Source organism: Lemur catta, chromosome 9, assembly GCF_020740605.2.
Source record: "Lemur catta isolate mLemCat1 chromosome 9, mLemCat1.pri, whole genome shotgun sequence".
Taxonomy (NCBI): domain Eukaryota; kingdom Metazoa; phylum Chordata; class Mammalia; order Primates; family Lemuridae; genus Lemur; species Lemur catta.
In genome coordinates, this window is record NC_059136.1 from 63,833,854 (window position 1) to 63,852,610 (window position 18,757).

Here is an 18,757-nt window from a genome sequence, read left to right on the forward strand (position 1 = left end):
GGAGAGTGACGCAGGAGAATCACTACCAAAAATATTCCTCAAACTTCAGAAAAATACTTTCCCCTGAATTATAAATGGGGGATAAACAGTTTCATAGGCATACAGATCTAAAGTGCACTTCATTTTTCATTTTAGATTATATCTGTATGGAGGAAAAACAGTTCTTCAAGGTGATTCATGGCAATGGATCTTAAAGAAAAATATAGACTTGAGGCCTTGTCAGAGCTTCAGAAATTAACCTCAGGGAGAGCTCAGTATCCAATCTGCTTGAGCAGGTTCAAGTTTGCTATCAGCTTTATATTTTTATGAGGCTGGAGAATTGGGAATCTGTTCCTGGGCTGAATGGGTGGTGTCTCTCGTCAGAGCTTGTGCCCAAGAGATGACAGTCAAAATTGCAATGGAAATTGTGGTTCTGCTTCCTTATGTTGTGTAGGGAAGAGGCTGTTTGGTAGAAATAAATAGTGTGTGTATGTGTGTGTGTGTGTGTGTGTGTGTGTTTATGTGAGATAGAGAGAGAGATCCTGTTGAAATTGTATTATCAGTAATTTTGTCATAATTTTTTCTTTATTCAGGATATATTTTCTGAATTTTATCATGCCATATAGCACCCTAATGCAACCTAAAGTTGCACTTTTAAAATTTAGTTTAAAAATATGCTTTGGATGATATTGAATGCCCAAGATTAATGGAACATTTTGATTTGCACTTGGGTCCCTGTGCTGTACAGAATTTGGGGCTTAACCAAGTCTTCCAGCCACCAGGACATTTAGGGAGTAATGGACCCAGCACTTCTTAGAGGTGGTTGAGAGTCTGAGAGAAGTATGGGTGGTTGGGGCAGGGGGGAAGTCTAGATTCTGCTGAGAGTTGTCTGAGATACCAAAAAGCAAGCTGCAGGGCAAAGTCTGCTAACAGGAAAAGGTCTGGCCAGTGGAGGACTCTGGCACAGGTGGCTGCCTCCACTGCCAGGAGGGTAATTCTTCAGAATGATTGTCAGTTCAGGTGGCAACTGCTTCAACAATACCATTCCAGGGGCCATACAGGAAACTTCTACTTCCCACAGCTTATATAGTGTCTGCCTGGAACTAGGTCTCTGCACTTCTCTGACATGCCAATAGGTCCCACTTGACCTCCTGGTACCGATATTTGCTTCTAGTTATATTCTCACTGAGAGAAGCAAGAAAGATAATTTCCCACCAGAAAAATTTTATGGAGTTGGACCCAGTCTTATAAGTCCATTTCCCAACAGTTACAAAGACCCAGACCTATGATTCCTGTTTAGAAGTATACTGTCAAGAAAAACTGGATTCAGAGTTCGATAAGAAATATATTTTTTATTCCAGCATATCTGCAGCAAACCAACCATTTCAATTCTACTGTCCCTACAGCAGTACATCATTTGAACCACCTTGTCACATGGAGGTTCAGGAAGTCTAACTTCGTTCTTTGGTTCTCTGCCCTTCATCATCCTCTTGCCTAAGTTAGTGTCAATGCTATGATCCAATTCTGATGCCTTGTCAGCAGACCCAGCCTTACCGGGCACACCACCTTAGTTCACTTGACTTGAGCCCTTTGAAGTAACCTACCTCAGATACCCTGTTCTTCTTAGGACCAAGGCCTTCTGTCCTCAACTGCCATCTCCTCTTTTGCCCTCCAATTCTGTGTTTCTAAAAGTATGTTATGAATTTTGGAATATTGGCTATTCCTAGTTTTTCTTTGGATGAATTTTGTCCAATTATAGGAACACCTCACATATTATTCATATATATGAATATATTTTTCTGCTTTTTGGAAATAAAACGAATGCAGAAAACCCACTTTGCAATGTAGCTAATCTAAGTTGACATTTGTGAGTTTTTTCCTCCTAGCTAACTAATATTTCTCCTTCCTTCTTCTGAAAATGGTACCTTCACTTTCTTTTAGAAGATCCTGGCCAAAGTGATCAGTTCAGGTTTGGGAATGTGATCCAACTTAGTTCAATAAGAGAAAAGGTTGGTATTTTTGTTCAAATAATTTGGGAGGAGTTGAGGCAAGAAATGCTGGCAGCCATCTTGCCTCCAATGATTTGGGGAGCTTGGCTGAGGATGGAGCTGGCAGAGGAGTATGGGACAAAGAGATATAGTGATTTTGAGTCCTGTTGACGTTTTTGAGTTCCCCTATCCTAACTATGACTGAACCATGCTACCGGTATTCTTTTCAGTTATATTTGCTAATAAGCAATTTTTGTCCTTGTCAATTTGAGTTCAGTTTCCAGATACCTAAAGATTATCGACTATTTCAGTTCTATTTTCCTCATGACTGAGGATATGCTGAGAGTCCCTTCTTACAGCCGTTATGCTGTGCTTGGACTTACTATTTCATCACCTCAACGTTATAGATAACAGGGCAGAAATGCAAGTCACAGGCTGGCCACAATAATTGCAGGATGAATTATCCTAGACTGTGCCAGACAGTCTGCTAGAGTTAAACTGAGCAGAGAATTGTTTTCCTTTGTGTGTTGAGAAACCAGAGCCACTCCTTATCCTGCTTCCACTTCCCATAAATGGTTTCTCTGGGAAAATGGACAGGGGATGGCAGAAAGTATGAGACATGGGGCTGCTTTTCCCATTAGACTGTTAGAGGTCCTTCAGGAAAAGCCCTCTATCTAGTTTCCTATAGTATCGCCAGAAACCAGACTGGTACCTGGCACAGGGCAGGTATTCAATAAATGTTGGCAAACTGAATAAGTAGAAGATTCTTACAATAGTGCTGCCCATAGACATACATTGCTCCATTTTTTTCCCTCTGTCATCTGGACAGAGACTTCCTACCCTCAGAGTTGCCCCAGGACCTGTGTGGCATTTGTGCGATAGGCTCATCAGTCACCATCACAACCACGAGCAAGATGGGAGGAGCCACAATAGCAAGATTCCAAGAAAGCTCAGAATCCACAGAAAAGAACTTTCCAAGTTACCCCTGTTCATGGGGTCCTGGGGTGCTGTTGATCTGGGAGGCCCCCTCTCCCTGTGGCCAACACTGAAACAATGAACGATTACCAGGGGCACGGCCTGAAGCTGAACGGTGTTTAACTCTCTGTTGTCTGTGTGGCAAGGGGGGTCTAAAGGTTTCTTTCTTTCAGGATGTTGGAACACTCTCAAATAGGGTGCTTGTTCCAAATTTAGCCAGCTGCAGGCTGTGGGGTCTTAGCATAAAGGGAGAAAAGATGAGGAATTGCTTATATTTTGCGGAACAGAGAAGCTCAAGGCTTCTGCGGAAGGGATTACTGTGCAGGCCCAAGAAGTGTGAGATGAAGTGCAGAGAGGCTGTAGCAGGGACTCAGCCTCCAGCTGGAGCTGCGGCTGCTCCTCAGTGATCAAGCTTTCAAGACAGATCATCCATTAACTTTGCCAAACCAATCATGATGCCCCCTGGGTTATCCACACCGAGAGCGGGGCAGGGCTAATTAGGCAAACACAGTCTCCAGGCATCCCAAAGACCACAGGCCCTGTAAGGTCTATTAGCTCCTCCTTATCCCACTCACCCTCTTCAGTTTGGATGGTTATATTTAAATAAAGGAGAACAGAGATCAGGACACGTGCAGCTGTGAGTTGTGCCAGGGCTGGGCCTGGGCCCAGGTGTTCAACAAGAAGCCTTTCTTACTGGGAGGTCAGATGGAATGAAAAACTAGCTTGAGTTTCTCAGGAAGACGTGCTGGGCCCTTTTGTGATTGGAGGTCAAGTTAAATGAAAGCAAAGTCTTCCCCCTCTGTTCTCTCTTTTCCTCCTGAGTCCTGGCAGCTAGAGTCTAAGTAGGGAAAACTTCAGATTATCAGTGACAATGTAAACAACGGCATCTCTCCAGATCATGATAAAACCCTAGGGAATCTTCAAAATGTGCATCTTTTCCAGGACTCAAGTAGTTCCAAGGGCTGGAAAAAAGGGCGCTAACACAGCAGCTCTGTTTTCTCTAACTTATAGGAGATCCTTGACACCAGGATGGTCACAGGAGTTTTGCTGAGACTACACTATGTAGACACAGACGCTTAGGGCGTTGCAGAGGCTGCACTGCACTGGCTCTGCTTAGTGTACAGCCGAGACAAGTGCCAAACCAAGGCAGCTCAGGGCTGGGATTACCCGCTCTTGGCAACTCCGTTTGCCTCCATGCTACTTGTCATAGGACTTAAGACTCTCATAAGGGAAAAAAGAAGCACAGCATTGAAAGTCCAGACAGAATGTAAAACTTAAAGAGCGAGAAAGAGAATACTTTTTGTTTTAAGAATGGTTCCAGGAAACCCCATTGCCATAGCTGAAATATTTTGGGTATACTATTTTCCTCACGTGAACAAATAAACACTATGTATAAGGGTGTGAGGGTAAGAGTCAGTGGAGGCATTGAACTGCATTATTCACACCACCTGGATTGCGCACAGAAGTTCTGTGTTATGAACTATCATTCAGTGGCCACCATGACACATGGTGTTCGCTGGCCTCTCTGAGTCCTTTCTTAATCCATTTCTCTGAATTCCTCTTGCAGCCCATGAGGTTTTAGTACTTGGTCTCTGTTCTCTTATTAAACTCTTTCCCTGATGAAGATATATACTTACACATATTCAACTGTGTATACCTGTGGCAGCTAGCTTTATTTCTGGCTGTGATCTCTTTTTATAGTTTCTATCTTTTATTTCTCCTACTGCCTAATGAGCATTTCTACCAAAATATTTGTTATTGTCTGCAACTCAATATGACTATGATAAAGTCAGTATCTCCCACCTCCCAATCTAGCTTCTTTTCTTATTTCTGTTAATCATTTCATAATATTCCCAGGTACCCAGCTTCCAAGCAAACAAACAAACAAAAAAACCTTTGACTTAGTCCCCTTTGTCTCTTATTGTCAGTCATTATTTCCCATCAGTTCTTCTTTTTATCATATGTTTTTTTCCTGTCTTCCCCTTTCTACTGCCACCCCACAATTCATCTGACAATTGAGTTATTAAATTGAACCATATGAAATTGCTATTCTTTTATGTCAAACATGGCCAAATAGCAGCAATTTCAAATGGTTCATTCTAATACAGTAGCCACTCAGTGCTGTCTCCCTGGATTTATGGAAAATAAATGAAGTTTAGATTCTGTTTCCTTTAGGAAATGGCTCAATCTTATCTTAACTCTCAACATTTGAAGCATTTTCTGGTGCTCCAGAGTACATACGAGGATCCCGGCTTTCCAGTTGCACCTACGTAGTTAATTCAGGCATTCCTGCGGCCAGATATCTTACCACCCCTCCCCAACATTTACACTCCCAGATTTGGAGCAGGAGAACCTGGGAATAAATATCTGTGCCACCACTTCAAAGTCTTTTTGGAAGTTGCAATTGAATAAATTTTTAATCAGTCAACCAGTCTTTAACACCCATACTTTGCTTACTTGCTTCTGCCAAGAAAAAAAGATCTTGCAAGAAGGACATCTGACTCCATTTGTTTTGCCCTCTGCTCTGACACAATCGGCTGGCCTTCAGGGCACAGCGTAAGGCCCATCTGTTCAATCAAGCTTTTGCCTGATTGACGTGGGAGAATCATCCAGGTGAGGGGGTCCCTTAGATTATTATTTTCTGCTCTTTGTACATGCAACCAGAGACTCTCTGGTGCCACAGCCTCCTCCAAGTGACCTAAATGAACGAATGCATAAACAATGTTTTCCGTAGCAATTATATCTGTTCCAAAAACTTCCTCCTCAAATCCTTTGTGGAAGAAATAAGCATATAAATATATACATAAATAATAAATTCAAAATATTCCAAATGGAAGCTTTAAAAAAATTCTCACTACTTTAAAAGCAAATTTTTTTTATATTTGAGATAAGCATTTCTAGTCTTCCATTTCAAAAGATGAGTATGAAGTATTTTTCAGAAAAGACTAGTGTTTTTCTGTCTAAGTATTTTTAAGTTTTTATTATTCAAACATACACAATAGTAGAGAGACTAGTGTCATAAACCCCCATGTAGCTATCATTCGGTTTTTGCAGTTCTCAACACTTTGCCAATCATGTTTCATCTATGCCCACCCCCCTATTTGGGGGGATATATTTTAAAGTACGTAGTCCATCTAACTTATATTACTAAATATTTCAGCATGCATATCTAACTGATGAAGGCATTAAAAATACCATCACCCTACCATTTTCACACCTAAAAGTTAAATAGTAACTTCATTTCATTTAAATGTCCAGTCCACATTCAAATTTCCCTGATTGTCTCAAAGGTGTACAGTCATGTCTCTAATGCCCATTTATTGGCTAACAATGACCCATTCCCTTCTTTCTTCAATGGCACGGAGTCATCATTTGTGCAGAAACATTTCCCACTCTGCATTTGACCGATGACTTTGTATGCTAGTGCTTAGCTTGTTATTCCATCTTCTATCTCTTCTGCAAACTGGTAGTTGGATCTAGAGACTTCATATTCAGGTTCAAAGTTTTAAGCAAGAATATTTAGTAGGTGATACTATGGACTTCCTATTTCCTCATATCAGGAGGCATATGATATCTGACTGTCCTACCTGATGTTGCTAAGATTAATCAGACTAAACTTCAAGACCTCTATTTCTTATGCTTGCAAAGAAAGCCTGAAATGGAGTGCACACCTACTCATTCAATAGATTCTTCCGGAAAATAGACTTCGAAGTTCTGTGCTGAATACTTGAGGACAATTGAGAAGTATAAGAAGTCTAAAATAGGGCATTTGCCTTTAAGAGATTTATATCCCCATGAGAAAGGTGGAGAGACAAGAGACTAGCAGGAGACATGAGCAAGTAACAATGTAAGCTTTAGAGAACAGGGCAAACAACGTACAGCAATGATTAATAGCCAGAGGACTTTTACAGATGCTATTTGGTGTAGGAATACAAAAATAGGAAAGAGGAATGTGGTCAGGCAGTTTTCCCTGAGGATCTGGGCTCTGAGCTAGATTTGAAGGATTAGTAGAATTTACCAGGCGGAGAAAGAAAGAGACATGGGTACATAAAATGACCTAGCAAAAGACCAGTGAGAGAAAAACACACAGGGGGTTCTGAGCACAGTATACACTTTAGTAGAGTTTGTTCCATTAACACTGCTTCCTCATTAACTCTGTACCTGAATAAGTACCTGTATAAGAAGGGATTCAGCAGGGATCCGTAATGACTATAGCTGTCTGAATCAAATGAACTTTTTGTCAGGGTCAAATGCTTTGGAGGATGGGCTGAAGAGTTGACCTCATTAAGGGCAGTGGTTTTCAGATTCCCAGCCTGACTCCTAGAGATTCTGGTGTCTGGGGTGGGGCCCAGAAATTTGCACTTGTAACAAGTATTGTAAGAGAGTCAGCTGCAGGTATTCCAAGAACTACATTTGGAGAAATCCTAGCTAGGGGAATGTATGGGGTAACAAACAGCAGACAGTCTGCTTCAGGGGACCAAGGGAATTTTCTCATTCTGCTCTATAAATGATGATATTGAACATGTATATGCCAAGATCCATGCTAAGGTTTTTGCATGGCTTTTCACATTGAATTCCGGCAATACCACCCCCAAAAGTAGACACTATTTTATTCCCATTTTAGAAATGAGGAAACTGAGGCTGAGAGGAGCTAAGGTTACACAGCAATGGGGAAAGCAAAAATTTAAATCTAGGTGTATTTAATTCCAGAAAACAGACTCCTAGCTATAATTTTAGTTTGACGTTGAAACATACACACTCCCTTGCAAATACTAACAATGTTTCTCCTCTCAAACAGTCATATATAAGGTATTCTATGCCACCATGTTAAGGGAACGTACCAGCTCTTGGCATCACAAGTTTTGCTGTCACCTCTGACAAATGGTCTTGTTTTAGTTTACTTCTTTGCACATTAAAAAAATAAGACTCTATTTTATGACAGAGGTATTAATTCTCAGGTGAAAGGAGTAAAATGAAGCGAAGTACTCAACTGCTGTTTGTTTACAGGTAAAGATTCTTCTCCAGTTGCACCAGTTCTTGCTTATTCCCTAACAGATGTGAAAGTCTGTTCTCCGTTCTATTTGCAACAGGAGAAAAACCATGATTTCTGTAGGGTCTCAGTCAATAGCCCGAAATAGAGTGTTTCCAAAGATTAAACTTGCTTTTCTCACACGTGGCTTTAGTTAAAGAGATGGAGCTGGGGTTGAAAACTGCAACTATTTCAGGAAATGAAATACAATTTTATATTTTCATGGTGTCTGTAAAATGCTTTATGGCATACTAATGTTTGTGTGTGTGTGTGTGTGTGTGTATTTATACGTATTAAGTTCCTTGGTAATTTATAATATACTTTCATTGGATGGAAACTACAGAGGGGAAGGGGAATTCTGCACCTTTGCAAACATCTCAGTGACAAATAAATGTTTAACAAGACTTTGATGCAATGTCAAAATCTGGGAGGTTGGGTGGAGGGTTGGATAATTCATGATAAAGTCAGCCCATAATTGGTTTTAAAATGTACCTCCTAGAAAGATAGCGGGGGGAGAAAAGAAATATTTAAAATTTGCTGAGTTGTTTGTCTTGAGTGAAATGCTATTATATTTACTTAAAGCATTTCATTCATTTATATATTTACTATTTATTCTTTGTGAGATGAATAGGAGTTTGGGGGAAGTCAATGATTTCACAAGAGAGGTTAGATTTGGTGTTTATATAAAATGGGAAGCTGCCATTGAACTGCCCGATTCTGGCGTCCCCATGCAGAGACATACACTTTAACTACAAAACAGCATGTTCTGAGTCTGTGTTTTCTCTGGATAGTAGTAGCAGGAACACAGTGTTCATTTAAATTAAACCAGTTCCTTGGATAATAACAAAGTAATTAAAGAAACCACCAAGGAAAAAGAGCCAATTTATTTGAATCCTGTTCATAAAAACTACATCAAGAGCCTGAAGGTACAAAATAATGTGGATAAGATGGCAGATTGATGATTTTTTAAAATTCTGCGTGGGATGCATCTTGATATTAATTCAAATGAGTATCCATCATCTGAAAATAATACAAGATGCAAAATTTTTATCCTTCTTAAGAGGAAAGAAATTCTATTAAAATACCCAGATAAGAAATTTCCACATAGCTTGAAGTCCACTTGACCTCTAGTAATACCTTAAGATCAGAACATTATGATTTATTCATATTTTCTACATTCCCATTGGAATAGAAGGGCTTTTGTCTTTAAGCTTTCACGAGTTTGAAATTCATGCTGATTTATTCTACACGATATTACCTGAATCATAAAGAGATATTTTGGGGCATCAATGAATTTCCTATTTTTGTCGGTAACAAAAATCTAAATGGAGTCAAAAATGTGTACTATGTTTTCACATTACCATTAAACACTGAAAGTTATTTTAAGGGAAAAACATATCAGTAAAATAACTCTCACCCTTATACTTCATCAATCCAGCAGTGAGAAATTAAATCATATCCACCAAATGAAATTTCACAATTGCCCTTTGTGCATTTTAGCAAAATGACTGCTTCTTTTTGAAGCCACATTCTGCTTCTCCCCTTGAAATAGAGGGGCCACTTGGATTGCACGTGTGTCAGTGAAGCAAGTGAAGAAAAGTGGGCACAGGAGAGGGTCTGTTGACTCCAGGATGGCAATCCTGTCTTTGAAGAACAATTTACGGAAAAATACCATTTGAGAAGAACTTAAAATGAACTAACTTCAGAGAGGAAAAATATTCATGAAATATCTAATTTTCCCATTAACAAAATGAAAAGTAAAGAACTTAAGACCTATTCCATAAATATAAAGCAATAAAATATGCTTCAGCTCATTGTCACAGCCATTTCAATAGGAAGAAAGAAGCAGATGGTAAAGGTATGCATGGAAATGAAGAAAAAAGAGAAAGGCGAAAAACAAGAGGAGTGGATTAGGAAAGTAGAACAAAAGAAAAAAGACAATAGGACTCAAATTGAAAGAGAAAATACAGAAAGGAAGAGGAGAATATCAAGGGGCAGGAAGAAGGAAGTGGGCCTCCATCACCCTTACCCTGCAATCCCCTTTCTTGAATCTGGGTTACCATCCCTCAGTGCAATTGACTGATTCCCTTTAAGATACCAAACTCTCCATCTTAAGGGTCTCTCATGCCCACTGGTTCACTCAGCCTTTGACCTGTGTCCAGCTCTGTGGCAGTGACTCAGAGGAAGACTCTTCTGAGATTGGACATAAGATCTATGTCTGATCTATGTAAGTTTTTCTTTTCCAGCAGGTTACATGGGTTGTTTTTGTTGATCTTAAAGCCAGGGATAGATAATAGACATTTATTTTTAGAAAATTTATCTCAGTTGACATAAAATTAATCTAAGAGCAGGATGTGGTATAGTCACCTGTTCATTCTCTAATACCTTTTTTAGGTTGTTAGGGTTTGAATGTTGTGGATATTTTTATCTACGTGGATATTTTATATTAAAGATCTTTGTTAACTTTCTATAATTTTTATTAATTTGTAAATGTTTGTAAGAAAGAGCTTATATTTTAGAGGGATATTCTTCTAGTCATTTCTGGTTCAGAATCCTGTGGCTGTTTTGTTTTTCTGAATCCTGTGACGGTGCTTATATCTATCGTAGATCATAATTTTCCCTAGTTTATTTATTTCTCCCTTAAAAAACAAGTTGAACAGTCTGCTATGTTCGAGAAGATTCTGAGGGTGCAACATTAAGCTCTTGCAGACATGCCAACATTCTGCATTGTTAATAAGAAAGAAAATGTCAAAAGTAGATTGCCAAACTTCAAACTGTTGGATGAGAGAGTCATAGATCTATATTTTCAAGATTAGTGGGAAGAAATCCCAGAGCCTCCAGAAGAGTCTCCCTAGCAATGAAACAGTATTCATTAGATATTTTTATGGACGATATAGCCAATCAATGAACATTTAATCAACTTCTAAGTTTAAACAACTGTACTAGCTTCTAGGGACTTAAAATGGAATTTAAGCTTAGTCCCTACTGTGAAGGATCTTACAATCAAGTGAAGAATTAATTTTAAGCCCATTCTTATTCCTTTAACACATTGTTTTTGTTCATTTTTAAATGTTTGATATGTTCTAACTCAGATTTATGTCTGCAACTTAATTTTGTCCCCACTAACTTTTGCTTCAGTAGCTAGGCATCCAGCCTTGTACCCAACCTGAATTAAGACTTTACTAAGGCTGGGAGTGGTAGCTCATGCTTGTAATCCTAGCACTTGGGAGGCTGAGGCGGGTGGATCGTTTGAGCTCAGGAGTTCGAGATCAGCCTGAGCAAGAGCGAGACCCCATCTCTACTAAAAATAGAAAGAAATTATATGGAGAACTAAATATATATAGAAAAAATTAGCCTGGCATGGTGGCACATGCCTGTAGTCCCAGCTACTCAGGAGGCTGAGATAGTAGGATCGCTTGAGCCCACGAGTTTGAGGTTGCTGTGAGCTAGGTTGATGCCACAGCATTCACTCTAGCCCGGGCAACAGAGCGAGACTCTGTCTTAAAAAAAAAAAAAAAAAAAAGACTTTGCTAAGTCATTCTTGGTGTGACAGATTGTAGCAAGCATTTCATAGTATATGGGCATGATAGAACCCTGATTCTGCCCCCTATGTCTTCTGCATGCTGAGTTGGGTTGTGGGGATACCATCTCCGACACAGTCATTAAGAACAAGAGGGACTGTCAGCAATGGGAAAGTTTCAGGTGGACAACTGTGACAGAAGAAGAAACTTTACAACCCACAAGTCATGCAAACACTAAGCAGATTGTAATTGATGGACCACACCTGATAAAGAATGTTAGCACAATGGGTCATGTGTCATATATTAGAGGTTAATATATGACAGGTTAAGAGTGTCATAGTCATTTAACCCCTCTATAGCTTAGTTCTTTCACCTGTAAAATGGGTATGATATTTAGAGTCAAGAGGGTTAATGCCAATAAAGGGCTTATTTTGTACCACAGAGTAAGTACTACAAATATTAGTTTCTCCCCCATTCTCTACTTCGTACTGCATTTAACTGGCCTGACCCTAGGGTGGATGATAATCAATTGAATGATTTCTGTGATGGGTATCTTAGACTGTTATATGTGAATTGTATTAGTTTTCTATTGCTGATGTAACAAATTATCACAAATTTAGTGGCTTAAAATAACACATGTATATTATCCTATAGTTCTGGAGGTTAGAAGTCTGAAATGGGTCTCACTGTGTTAAAATCAAGGTGTTAGCAAAACTGTCTTCCTTCTGGAGGTTCTCGGGGAGAATTGGTTTCTTTTCCTGATTCAGTTTCTAGAGGCTGCCTGCGTCCCATGGCTCGTGGCCCCTTAATCCAGATGGAAGCCAGAGCATAGCATCTTCAAATTTTTCTGACCCTTATTCACCTGTCTCCTTCTTTCACTTATAAGGACCCTTGTGATTAATTGATCCCACCCAGATAATCTAGAATAATCTCCTCATCTCAATATTTTTAAATTAATCACATTTGCAAAGTCCCTATTACCATTTAAGATAACACATTCACAGTTTCTGGGGATTAGGACATCAGCATCTTTGGCGGACCACTATTCTGTCCACCATATGTATGGAAAAGTTTCTAGAAGAATGCACATATACCCCAAAAATGATAACTGTTACAAACATTACTTCTATAGGATAGAATAATGAGAATTTGGTTTAACTGTACTCATTTGAATCTGTATGATTTGAATATTTATTACATAATAAACATGCATCATTGTCATTTATTCACTGATTTACTTATTCTTTCAATAAACCTTTGTTTAGCAACCTGACCTTATTAATTAACCAAGCTAGCTTTCTTCTCAATTATACTGAAAGAATCAATAAAAATAATCAGCAAATCAGTATTATAATGACTCAAAGACTTAGTTTCTTGAAACACTACAAGGGCTTGAATATGGTGCTTGTATGTGGTGCATCTCTGTTGCTAGTAAATAAAATTGAGCCAAAGAAATTTGAGCCAATAATCAGACCCTCTGTCTTAAAAAAAAATTGACAGTTTTCTTGAGATGTGAAAGTAGAAGAAATTTGATAATATTTGTTTAACAGGTGAAAAGGTTTTTACTTGGGTATTTCCAAATCAAGCAAGTATTATCACCTCAGGGAAAAAATAGCAGATTTAACCTGCGTACTTAGATTTGAACATGTAGAATGGGAATTAAGTTGGTGCTAGCATGGCTTGGAGAATGAGGCTGGGAAATGAGCTATCACTATTACATGAACCTCAGGAGGCTGAGGTCCTTGTTGTAGGTTGGTTGTAGTTTGTATCATGTTAGTTGTACTTGAGGTACCAGCTAACCAATATTTTTTCATAAAAAGGCAGTAGTTCCTTCTACCATGCTGCCACCTTAGGTTGCATGGTGCTTTAAGAATTCATATATTCTGCAATATAATTTCAAAATCTGAATTAATCTGAATAGAAGAACAGTTAAACATGGATTGTTCTCAGATTATTTCAAAAGGGAAGACCTTATTATTGCCAGCCCACATGTCACTAGCTGCTGAATGACACCATGGATCACATTTCATGGAAATAAAAGGAGAGTTCCTTTGTTGTAAATTCATTCAAACACTCTTGGGAAATTAGGACACATAACAGATGTAAATCAGCCTTTAATCCAAGTCCCAGTGTGGATGAGGCAGAAGAGAGAGGTGGCAGGAGTTGGGGGAAAAGGGGGCCATAACAGTGCCCGATTCGAAGAGAACATCCTGTTTCTTCAGTCAGGCGGACCATTTACACACACTCTTGGACACCATTTTATCTCTATGTTGTTCAATGCTCCCCTCCTTTCTCACTCACTGGAGTTGGAGTGGAGGGTGACCGTAGAGAGACGCTCCACCCCCCACCACACAGGACCCTGGCTTAAAATAATAAGGCTTCATCTCACACAAGGGACTTGTTTCTAAGCTGTTCCCCCATAAGTCTCTGTCTACTAGGCACAGGATTCCTACAGACACTTGGCAGGTTGTAGAAAAATAATTAGTAGACTCCCTTAAAAATCTGAGTATTGGACATCCAGAGGTACATAATTCCCTCGAGACTAAGTACCCTTTGGGACCTAGGTCTTGAAGTTACCTTCTTTTCCTAATCACCTTGGGAATCCTCTATTTCCCCCTCTCGAACTGCCTCTGCACAAGCTTGTTTCTGCATGAACATCTCACAGGCCAGGTAAGGTGGAGATAGCGATGCTTTACTGCTTCTGTTCAGCTGCTTGCTAGATAGTGAGTCTCCAATGCAATGCCTACAGATTTCCAGTGCCATTCTATTAGCCTAATCACTGTATAATTCTACTTGGATGCAAAATTAGCAGCAGAATCATATTTTACTTTTAGCTTCTAATTGGCAACAGTCACATGCTTTTATTAAACTATTCCAATCAAGTCTCCGCAGCATCATACATTCTGCTTATCGCTGGGCCCACCTGCAGCCAGCTCTCTTCCTAGCCTCTTATCAGCAAAGCCAATTACTTTCTCATGTGCTTGCTTTGTGGTTTTGCTTATAGACTCCACCACACCTCCACAACTAAGCCCACAGGGTATTAGGTAAATTCTATTTCTGATCCTCCCTCCCCACCCTACGTGAGTTCATACCTTGAAGTGCTATGTGAGTTCTGGTCTGTCTTCCTTTCTACAAAGGAGTGTTCGTGGCATTTCTTTTATTTAAACATTTTTCTTGCTTTTCTGGGTCTGTTTATTGTTTTCTACTCTTTTTCCTTCATTGCTGCTTTCTTTTACTCTTTTTTTTCCTCCTTAGTCAAGCTTCCAAAGCCTTTTTAAAAACTCAGTTAAGAATGATATTTAAAAGATGTAATAGTTCCTTATAAATTCTTGTCCCAAACAACTCCATCTTTTTACTAATTGGTGTGAGTTTCTGGGGAGGTAGTATTGAGAAAAAGTAGGCACTTTGGCATCACACAGAGTTGAGTCCATATCCACTAGATGGGTAAATTTAGTGCCCTAGTTAGTCTGACTTAGTGTCAGTTTCTTCATCTATCAAATGGGCCCATTATTCTTGCTTGGCTGTGAGGGTGTAAGGATTGCCTGGGCTACGAGGTGGGAAGCGCTGAGACGTGAACATTCACTGTGTTAGCTTTCTTCCCCTTCAAGGTTTAGCAAGTATTTTCTTAAGCAGTCAATTAGGCAAGGGATGGGGAAACTTTGGAGGAATGCAAAGGGGAATAAAATAACCTGTGACTTGGAGAAGTTTGTAATCTAGCAAACAAGATCAGCAGAAGCAAAGTAAAAACCAGATTTAAGAGAAAACAGAACCCTACAAACCAGGAAATTGACTTAAATCTCAAACACTGTCACAGAAAAGAATATTCCGTTCCAGTAATAAAGTTGTATAACTCATTAGTCACCTCTTTTCCCCCTTTCCTCTTTACCTGGGATATGCCCCTCAAGAAACCATACAATTAACAGCAATAATACCAACAGTAATATAATTAATATCAGCCAAGCACTCTGAGGCAATAAAGTAGCATAGGAAATCAAAATGGTATCTATGTAATATTCATATTAAATTTAATAACTGTTTAAATATTTATAAATTATCTGGCATTTTATATTTGCAAAATGCTTCACAACCACTTTTTATTAATTATTAGATACTACTTATCCCTTGGCACTCAAGTTTCCAGATGCAGCAGTACTGATTTTTTTTATTATTATTAATCTTAAAGAAACATTTAGCTTTATCAAGCATTTTTCCAAGGTCTCATATCTAAAGTATTGTGCCTCATGGAAAAATCAAGAAATCATACCAACGAAAAACATTATCGTTGCAGTGTCTAATCTATTACCATCATTTTAGAGTTCAGAAAAGTGAAAGACTCACCCACATTCACAGAGCTAGTCCTTTTAATGCCTGGGTGTGTAGAAGTCCTGGATAGCCAGATCACTGGCTAATCCAGGATATAAGGAAATCAGAAAATTGTGACCTTGCTAATTAGATTAGGTTAGAACCATAATTTGGTGACTAAATCTAAGCAATATGCTTGCATTTCTCCTGTGTCTGTTTAAATCAGTCCTGTCTGAGTAGTATAGTACCTGGAACTCCTGAAATCCAAGTTCACCTAAAGCCATGAATGTTTTCATACTTAATGTACTTCCCCAAATAAGTCATGATCACTTGGAAGCAGCCTCATTCATAACTTTCCCCCTACTGCCTGTGTTTCCAAATGTGTTTGTACCTGGTCTGTGAGAATGTGTGTCACATGGTAGAAGTGTGTTTCATGCCCTTTAGAATAGTACAGTACCTCATCTGTAGTAGGGTTCAATGGATATTTACTTTACGAATAAAAAGAAATATGTGCAAATATTTATTTATTTGTCATGATACGTATAAGTATCAGTTTTATAATATTATCTGATATAAAACAGGAAAACAATGATGAATAGTTAAGTAACCTTTCCACCACACAAAGGCCAAGTTGGAAGCCTTCTAAAGCCATCAGAAACAGATTCCAATTTATCTTTCACATGTCTGAATGTAGCACGATTTTTTAAATAAATATTTTATTATGGTAAAATACCCATAAAACTACCAATTTAACCACTGTAAAGTATACAATTCAGTGGCATTAAGTATACTCACACTGTGGTACAACCATCACCACTATCTAGTTCTGGAATAGCACAATGTTTCTGTGGTTTATAACATAGTTGTTCTGTTATATTTAAGGTGATGAATGATTAAGTGCACAATAAATACAGTTTGGATTTTAAGAAATATAGAGAAACTAATCAAGACACAAAACTCCTCAATAAATTTGATTAAAGTACTTCTTTTATGGTATCTTCATACTAAATTGTAGCCTGATGAGACATCTTAGCAAAACGATAGTATAGGGAGCAATGATACTGATAGTGTAGGGAGCAATGATCCTTTCAGGATGCTGATGACCTAATCTGCCTGCTTGAACCTCAGGACCTGGATTACTGCTGTCAGTTGGAATTTATAATAACTGGCCCATTCATCTTCACCAAGATCATGTAAAGCCATCTCTAACGATGGACTTTATGTAGGTGACAAAAGGGATTGTGAATTACCATAGTCCACACTGGAATAAGAACTGCATACAATTTTGTAAACATTTAACTTCAACATGATTATGTACAGCAAATACAAAAAAATACAGCGTGGATCTGGAATTTGCTTCTGCACTTTAACATTAGGAATAGGTGGAAATCTTACTTAGGTGTGCTGAAGGGAACTACCTGAACACTATGATTGTCTGTGTTCCATACCAGTTGAGGAAAGATTGGTAGTTTTCATATGTCTTTGATTTTAAATCAAGGGTAGCCACTATTTGCCCAAAGATCAGATACCAATGGAAAGATCTCAGTGGAAAGTGTCTTCATTAACACTATTTCAATGCACTCTGTAAAACTCCAGTTCTGGTCTCTTTCTGAGTGGCAAAGTTGCTGTCTTTGTATTTTTCTCCTGAACACTGACATAGCAACGGGAATAAACTTTGGAACGGAAGGAAGTCTTTTAGATTGTGTCTGATACTAAAAACAACTACAACCAACAACCTTCCACTGCTTCAGTGAGTGGAAGTTATAATGTTTTCTTGAAACTTCCCGTCTTTGCAGCAGCTGTTTAGAGTTTTACTGTTTAACGATTTTATTGCCATTTTTGTGCATGCTAGTAGTTCTCAAATTTCAGCTTGTGTAAGAACCACCCAGGAAACTTGCTCTACACGCAGATTCTTAAGCATTACCCCTAGAGCTTCTGCTTTAGTAAGTCTGGGGCAGAACCTCAGAGTCTGCATGTTCCTGGTTCCCTCAGATAATTCTAATGCAGGTGGTCTAAAGACCACAGCTTGAGAAGCACGGTATTGGATTTGTTGTAAACAGAACCAGTGCTTTCAATGCTACCTCAATCTTAGGTAACAGAGTTATGTGAAAGTTACACTAAGAATGTTTCTTTATTTCTAGCATCCTATAACTTTCCAATAGTAATAGCCTAAGTTAGATAAACTTTTCTCTTGTAAAATGGGAATATAGAACCCACTTCACAGGGTTCTTATGATGACACAATTGGATAATTAAATCAATCGATTAAGCACGTGCCTAGCATTCTGTAAGCACTCAGTAAGTAGTTTTAAAATGTTTTTCATTAAAATATCTTATCACTGTCATGATTAACAGCAATAGCACATCAGCATGGATCACCAAAATGCATTTAGGAAACTGATTGTCTCCATCTAGACTTTCCATTCGCTTTACTCTCATGGGGAGTTAAGGTTACCTGAGTTCAAAGTAGAAGTCATTAATCCTGGCTTCCACCCAACACATGACATACCATTTGATTCTGTGAAAATTACTCAGGCGCTTCTGACTTCTTACATCCAAGGCAGCAAATAGATGTGACCTAAATATTTAAGAAAGAAGAATTAAGAAATGCAATTTTAGTCATAGGAGAGAGTTGGAGTTTAGAGTTCTCTCGGATTGTTGAGGGTAGCTTTCTGGGGCAGAGAAAATTTGTTCTTGGATATTGCTGAATCAACAACCCTAAAGTCTTATTCTAGTCTTGCCTGTTAATTTTTATTATTTTATTCAGTTGTTGATACCATCTCATACCTTCTTTTTATAAGCGTGCAACAGCAGATTGTTAACCTTCCACTGGAAACTATTTTAACTACTTAGTACCCTTCTCCACAGAGGTGGCTCAGTTACTAGTGCACAGAAAGTAGTAACTGTTGTGAGACAAAAAAGATGCTGATGGAGAACGACCTCTTCTGTTTGTATAGTTTACAA

General features: G+C 38.7%; 1 long non-coding RNA gene across 1 annotated transcript in view; it reads right to left on the bottom strand.

Moving 5' to 3' along the window:
- LOC123644754 overlaps positions 1-18,757 on the bottom strand; it is a 90,065-nt gene that overhangs the window by 9,116 nt on the left and 62,192 nt on the right. Inside the window, exon 2 of the long non-coding RNA XR_006737240.1 lies at positions 18,303-18,371. This is a non-coding gene — a long non-coding RNA (uncharacterized LOC123644754). The remainder of the gene's footprint in view (positions 1-18,302; positions 18,372-18,757) is intronic.